Below are 7,331 nucleotides of genomic sequence, written 5' to 3' on the forward strand. Positions count from 1 at the left end.
ACGGTGAACACATCCGCCGCAGGCTACATCCACCTGATACCTAACACAACAGTCCTGTTCTGGTACAGTGGCTTCATCGCTTGACCGGTCACCTTGGCGATAAAAGCAGCTTACATGATTGGGCGAAATATTTAAAGCGGACAGATGGGGAAGGTGATTTTATCATAGCATGAGAGTAAAGAAAAAAAGACAAAAAGGCGTCGAGGCGACAGACAATGCGGGAAATTTAATAAGAGTACAGTAGGGGGGAGGGGAGGCATAAGGAACAGGTTACAGAGGGGGAGGGGGATTAAAGAGTTAATAGTGAGAATGTAAAAAGGGAGGTATACGGAAACACAAGCCAAGGCGACGAGAGAGCGACGGGAAAATAACGCAATTATAGGGTAAGAGAAGCGAAATGTTAATACATTGGGAGGTAGGAGGCTGCGAGAGGGGAGGGGGAGGAAGTCATGGAGGAGACCTGAGGAAATTCGCACATTCTACTCAACCCAGAGGAGCAGTCACAGTGCGACAGGCAGAACTGACAGAGGCACATGAGGACCACCCTGCGGGACACACAGGTACAAAATACTATCCAGATGTCAACTTTATGGGGGGCTAGCATGGCTAATGCTAGAACTGGATATATGGGGCTGATAGTGTTACTCTGATGAGGATCCCCTTCTAATAGCCAGTGCTGTGGCATTAGAGGAATTCATATTCTAGAGTTTAAAGCTCCACCCTAAATTACAAGCCCCCTCTAAGCTCATTGGGGTGCGGGGGGGTCCCTACTATTATCAGTTAATACTGTTTACATTGGGTGTCCCGGATGCTATACTCAGTCTGGTCTATTGAAGTTAGTTGGAGACCCCCATATATTTACTATGCTTCTAGGACACATAAAAGAGGCGTCATAAAGGGACACGAGGGGGGATCTATCAATGGTTTCTGTGTATTATTGTTGCAAATACTTGGGAATTTACCCCTTTTGCACAAAATATGCAACTTTTTCTGTGTTGAGATCATTGCGCAAAAGTGTGCGACTGTGTATCACTAGAGAGCTTCACGAAATCCTCCCCAGAGACACTTTAAGGAATCGTCTTCTATCATTTCCACATTCTGTGTATGTTGTTATGTGACCACATCCTTCCCCGTCCCCCACAACCACAAGCCCAATGCACCGCAGTCTATACTTGGGCTGTCAGGGCATGCTGGGATTTGTAGTTTTGCAACAGCTGTAAAGCCACAGGATGGAGACATAGCCTGTGTGTATGAGGAAGAGTTGGAGCTCCGATCGCTATGAAGATATATTCAGAAATTAACGGGGAACAAGAGATAAATGTTATCATGTGATTAGCACAGACGCCTGGGATACAGCAGGTGTGGGGTTAATGTTAGGATCACTGATAAACATAAGTGAATGGAGCTGGATTGGCCCATAGAAGGGAATAACAGGAGAAGCTGATAACAGAGAGCAATAGCAGAGTGCTAGCTGTGATCTATATTATCTATAACCCCCCCCCCCCAGGTTAACCCCTTCCTATCTGCAGCCTCCTCTGGGTCTCTCCGCCATCCACTCATCTGTAATGAAATCTTTATGGAGACATTCGTGTACACAAACTGCACATTCTTTCTTCTTGATAGTCTTGTATTTACATAACAGAACCAGCGCCATAGCAACGGGAGGATTCCACATAGCAACGCCGACATCCAACTGCAAAACTTCCATATAACCCTGCACATGCCGGAGACAAAATGCTGAATTACTGATCACCATGACAGAGCTGGGAAAGCTGGGTGACTACCAACTGTCCCGCAGACACCCAACTTTCCTGGAGTCCGGATCCCCTTATCAATTTATAACCAGACACAATTGTTCAGGATTCTGGGAAAGCTGGGTGAAGAGCTGTAACAGTAGGTATAGGGATGCACCCACAGTGTGTATCATTGTGTACCAGCCTAGGAAAGCTGGGTGACCACCCATATGAGTGCTGCAACTTTAGCCATGTGCAGTGATGTAATGTAACTAGGCAGATTGCCATTCAGTACCCAAGTAAAGTTGGGTGATGATAACCCTAGTTATACATCATTGCAGGAGCAGGTGGTGTATCAGTGTGTATCTAGGCAGATGTCGCATTCAGGAGTCAGGAAGAGCTGGGTGTTTGTACTTTGCCCACGTTTTTACACACTAGTTCTGGGTTGGGATTGTTGTTTCTTTCTGCTGATTTGCAGTTTTCGGTGTCTTCTGGATTCTTCTGTCTCTGTTCTCCGCTCCTGGACGTCTGACAGCCGCTCCTCATTCACATTCAGCTTCTCCTGACAGTAAACAAACAATTTACATTTTATTCCATGCAAATGTCCGCCGTTTGCAAAACAAGACAAGCGCAGGAGATGTAACCTGGGGCCCCATGATGGACCTGGCCCGGCAGATGTAACCTGGGATCCATGATGGACCTGGCCCGGCAGATGTAACCTGGGGTCCATGATGGACCTGGCCTGGCAGATGTAACCTGGGGCCCATGATGGACCAGCCCCTGCAGAAGATGTAACCTGGGCCCGATGATGGACCTGGCCCAGCAGATGTAACCTGGGGCCCATGATGGACCAGCCCCTGCAGAAGATGTAACCTGGGCCCGATGATGGACCTGGCCCAGCAGATGTAACCTGGGGCCCATGATGGACCAGCCCCTGCAGAAGATGTAACCTGGGGCCCATGATGGACCAGCCCCTGCAGAAGATGTAACCTGGGCCCGATGATGGACCTGGCCCGGCAGATGTAACCTGGGGCCCATGATGGACCAGCCCCTGCAGAAGATGTAACCTGGGGCCCCATGATGGACCTGCCCCTGCAGAAGATGTAACCTGGGCCCCATGATGGACCGGCCCGGCAGAAGATGTAACCTGGGCCCCATGATGGACCGGCCCGGCAGAAGATGTAACCTTGGGCCCATGATGGAATGGCCCGGCAGATGTAACCTGGGGCTCCATGATGGACTAGCCCCTACAGAAGATGTAACCTGGGGCTCCATGATGGACCGGCCCGGCAGAAGATGTAACCTGGGGCTCATGATGGACCGGCCCGGCAGAAGATGTAACCTGGTCTCCATGATGGACCTGCCCCTGCAGAAGATGTAACCTGGGGCCCCATGATGGACCTTCCCCGGCAGAAGATGTAACCTGGGCCATATTTTGGACCTGTCCCAGGACTCCTCATCGCTGCCCTCCTATGTATCAGAAGATGTAACCTGGGCCCCATTTTGGACCTGCCCCAGGACTCCTCACCGCTGCCTTCCTATGTATAAGATGTAACCTGGGGCCCTATGATAGACCTGCCCCAGGGTTGCTGACCGCTGCCCTCCTATGTATAAGAAGATGTAACCTGGGGCCCCTGATGGACCTTCCCCGGCAGAAGATGTAACCTGGGGCCCTATGATGGACCTGCCCCAGGGCTCCTCATCGCTGCCTTCCTATGTATCAGAAGATGTAACCTGGGGCCCTATGATGGACCTGCCCCAGGACTCCTCACCGCTGCCTTCCTATGTATAAGATGTAACCTGGGGCCCTATGATAGACCTGCCCCAGGGCTGCTGACCGCTGCCCTCCTATGTATCAGAAGATGTAACCTGGGGCCCTATGATGGACCTGCCCCAGGGCTCCTCATCGCTGCCCTCCTATGTATCAGAAGATGTAACCTGGGGCCCCATTTTGGACCAGTCCCAGGGCTCCTCATCGCTGCCCTCCTATGTATCAGAAGATGTAACCTGGGGCCCCATGATGGACCTGGCCCGGCAGAAGATGTAACCTGGGGCCCATGATGGACCTGGCCCAGGACTTCTCATCACTGCCCTCCTATGTATAAGATGTAACCTGGGGCCCTATGATAGACCTGCCCCAGGGCTCCTCACTGCTGTCTTGAGCCCCTAAGAGGAAAGGGCCCGGGTACAGCTGCAACTTCAGCCCCCTATAGTTACCCCATACATACAAACACATATGGCTGACATGTATAAAACCTTATTTAAAGGAGCAGTTGCCCATAGCAACCAATCACATCGCTTCTTTCAAATTTAAACAGGCCTTTGAAAATGAAAGCTAGGCCCTGACTGGTTGCCATGGTAACTGCTCCTCTGCATGAGGCCTGATAAATCCGCCCGATTACTTTCCCAGCCCGGTGACCCCCACTGTGTGTTACCCACATCCTCCTGAGATCTACAATCATCCCCAGGAGCTGGGTCTGGTTCTGGGAAAGCTGGGTACTAGTGGTTGTCACCCAGCTGACCTAAAATCTGTCCACTTCTTTAGCAGTAAGGAAGCGTTTGTAGCAGCCATATTGCTTTTCCAAATACAGACCTAACTGAATGTGCCGGGGTCAGGAGGCAATCGGCAGGCCGGATGGGAAGTAGCCATTTTACCTAGTTATAGAGGAAGCTGTAAAAGTGGAGAGATTTGTCGTTCAGGATTTAGGAAAAGCTGGGTGATAACTAATGTGGGGGCTGGTTGTAGAGACAAATAATGGCAAATATAGGCTGAAACCCAGCTTTCCTAGGAACAGATATGTCTCTGGAAGAGCAGAGGGTGACTACCCTCACATAGTGATGCGGTGCTCCAGTATTATAGTTATGCTGGGTGCATGGCCAGGTGCCCGGGCCTTGGTGGGTGCAGACCCTGTGCTCTGGTCCTGGTGGGTGCAGACCCTGTGCTCTGGTCCTGGTGGGTGCAGACCCTGTGCTCTGGTCCTGGTGGGTGCAGACCCTGTGCTCTGGTCCTGGTGGGTGCAGACCCTGTGCTCTGGTCCTGGTGGGTGCAGACCCTGTGCTCTGGTCCTGGTGGGTGCAGACCCTGTGCTCTGTTCCTGGTGGGTGCAGACCCTGTGCTCTGGTCCTGGTGGGTGCAGACCCTGTGCTCTGGTCCTGGTGGGTGCAGACCCTGTGCCCTATTCCTGCTGGGTGCAGACCCTGTGCTCTGGTCCTGGTAGGTGTGGACCCTGTGCTCTGGTCCTGGTAGGTGTGGACCCTGTGCTCTGATCCTGGTGGGTGCAGACCCTGTGCCCTATTCCTGCTGGGTGCAGACCCTGTGCCCTATTCCTGCTGGGTGCAGACCCTGTGCTCTGGTCCTGGTGGGTGCAGACCCTGTGCTCTGGTCCTGGTAGGTGCAGACCCTGTGCTCTGGTCCTGGTGGGTGCAGACCCTGTGCACTATTCCTGCTGGGTGCGGACCCTGTGCCCTATTCCTGCTGGGTGCAGACCCTGTGCTCTGGTCCTGGTGGGTGCAGACCCTGTGCTCTGGTCCTGGTAGGTGCAGACCCTGTGCTCTGGTCCTGGTGGGTGCAGACCCTGTGCACTATTCCTGCTGGGTGCGGACCCTGTGCCCTATTCCTGCTGGGTGCAGACCCTGTGCTCTGGTCCTGGTGGGTGCAGACCCTGTGCCCTGGTCCTGGTGGGTGCAGACCCTGTGCTCTGGTCCTGGTGGGTGCAGACCCTGTGCTCTGGTCCTGGTAGGTGTGGACCCTGTGCTCTGGTCCTGGTAGGTGTGGACCCTGTGCTCTGGTCCTGGTAGGTGTGGACCCTGTGCTTGGTCTTGGTGGGTGCAGGCAGTCACCCAGCTTTCCTTCAATCCTGAATGGCACATCTGTGTGGTGATGCAGGAGATGCGGACCTGAGGGATTCCCCCACTCCTCCCCCGTCCCGCAGACACATTATCCTGGCACAGGAGTATATGGGGGTCTCTGGTGCCCCCCACTCCTCCCCCGTCCCGCAGACACATTATCCTGGCACAGGAGTATATGGGGGTCTCTGGTGCCCCCCACTCCTCCCCCGTCCCGCAGACACATTATCCTGGCACAGGAGTATATGGGGGTCTCTGGTGCCCCCCACTCCTCCCCCGTCCCGCAGACACATTATCCTGGCACAGGCGGCTCCTGTCTCCAGACACTGCGGGCTTTTCCTGCAGAGAGGACGGAGCGGCAGGAGCTCAGCCCCGGGACTGGTGGTCTCTGTGCCCCGGGACTGGTGGTCTCTGTGCCCCGGGCTGGTGGTCTCTGTGCCCCGGGCTGGTGGTCTCTGTGCCCCGGGCTGGTGGTCTCTGTGCCCCGGGCTGGTGGTCTCTGTGCCCCGGGCTGGTGGTCTCTGTGCCCCGGGCTGGTGGTCTCTGTGCCCCGGGACTGGTGGTCTCTGTGCCCCGGGCTGGTGGTCTCTGTGCCCCGGTGGTCCCTGTCCCCCCTCCCTCCCCTCCGCCATGTGCTGCTCCTCTCTGTTATATGATACAAGGTCAGAGCAAAACTTCAGCCCCGGAAACAAAGGCCCCGGGAGGTCCGTGATGTCCGCAGCCGGGAGAGGTAGGTGGTCCGGGGGCTGCACCCCAATACTCAGGGGGAGGAGGGGCCACAGTGACAATACGGAGCCCCTGTTTGGAAGGTGCAGAGTGGGAGGGATCACCCCGAGTACACAGGACCCCCTATCTGTAGCGTCATCCTCCTCATCCTCAGCCCCTGAAGTTCTGCCCCCCCCCCCCACTGCTCCCCTCCCCTGACTGTCCTCCCCTCAGCCCCTATACTGCCCCCCTGAACGCTCCCTAGCTACCCCCCAACCCCCTGATCCCCCCCCTCAGCCCCCTTACTGCTTCCCCAGCTCCCCTGACTGATGACTACCCCCACCCCAATAACTGCTCCCCCCTCAGCCCCCTAACTGCTCCCCCCCTCAGCCCCCTAACTGCTCCCCCCTCAGCCCCCTGACTGCTCCCCCCATCCCCCTAACTGCATCCCCCCTCAGCTTCCTAACTGCTCCCCCCTCAGCTTCCTAACTGCTCCCTCATCCCCCTAACTGCTCCCCCCTCACCCCCCTTACTGCTCCCCCCTGAGCCCCCTAACTGCTCCCCCCTCAGCCCCCTGACTGCTCCCCCCTCAGCCCCCTTACTGCTCCCCCCTCAGCCCCCTAACTGCTCCCCCCTCAGCCCCCTAACTGCTCCTCCCCTCAGCCCCCTGACTGCTCCCCCCTCAGCCCCCTAACTGCTCCCCCCTCAGCCCCCTAACTGCTCCCCCCTGAGCCCCCTAACTGCTCCCCCCTGAGCCCCCTAACTGCTCCCCCCTCAGCCCCCTTACTCCCCCCCCCTCAGCTCCCTGACTGCTCCCCCCTCAGCTCCCTTACTGCTCCCCCCTCAGCCCCCTAACTGCTCCCCCCTCAGCTCCCTTACTGCTCCCCCCTCAGCCCCCTTACTGCTCCCCCCTCAGCCCCCTTACTGCTCCCCCCTCAGCCCCCTAACTGCTCCCCCCTCAGCTCTCTTACTGCTCCCCCCTCAGCCCCCTAACCGCCCCCCCCCCCTTAGCCCCCTGCTTCTTCCCCACCATAACTTGTCAGGTTC

At 56.1% G+C, this 7,331-nt stretch overlaps 1 protein-coding gene across 3 annotated transcripts in view; it reads left to right on the forward strand.

Annotated features, from left to right (window-relative positions):
- Positions 1-470: 470 nt before the first annotated feature.
- The window catches only part of GRAMD1A (GRAM domain containing 1A), a 106,707-nt gene continuing 99,846 nt past the window's right edge, over positions 471-7,331 (forward strand). For 2 of the 3 annotated variants that reach the window (XM_069948979.1, XM_069948982.1), the window contains exon 1: positions 471-560. The gene's annotated coding sequence lies outside the window, so the exon portion shown is untranslated. Of the gene's footprint in view, positions 561-6,175; positions 6,310-7,331 lie in introns of those variants that run through there. The other variant, XM_069948980.1, reaches the window with a different exon arrangement.

Source organism: Dendropsophus ebraccatus, chromosome 12 (assembly GCF_027789765.1).
Source record: "Dendropsophus ebraccatus isolate aDenEbr1 chromosome 12, aDenEbr1.pat, whole genome shotgun sequence".
NCBI lineage: Eukaryota > Metazoa > Chordata > Amphibia > Anura > Hylidae > Dendropsophus > Dendropsophus ebraccatus.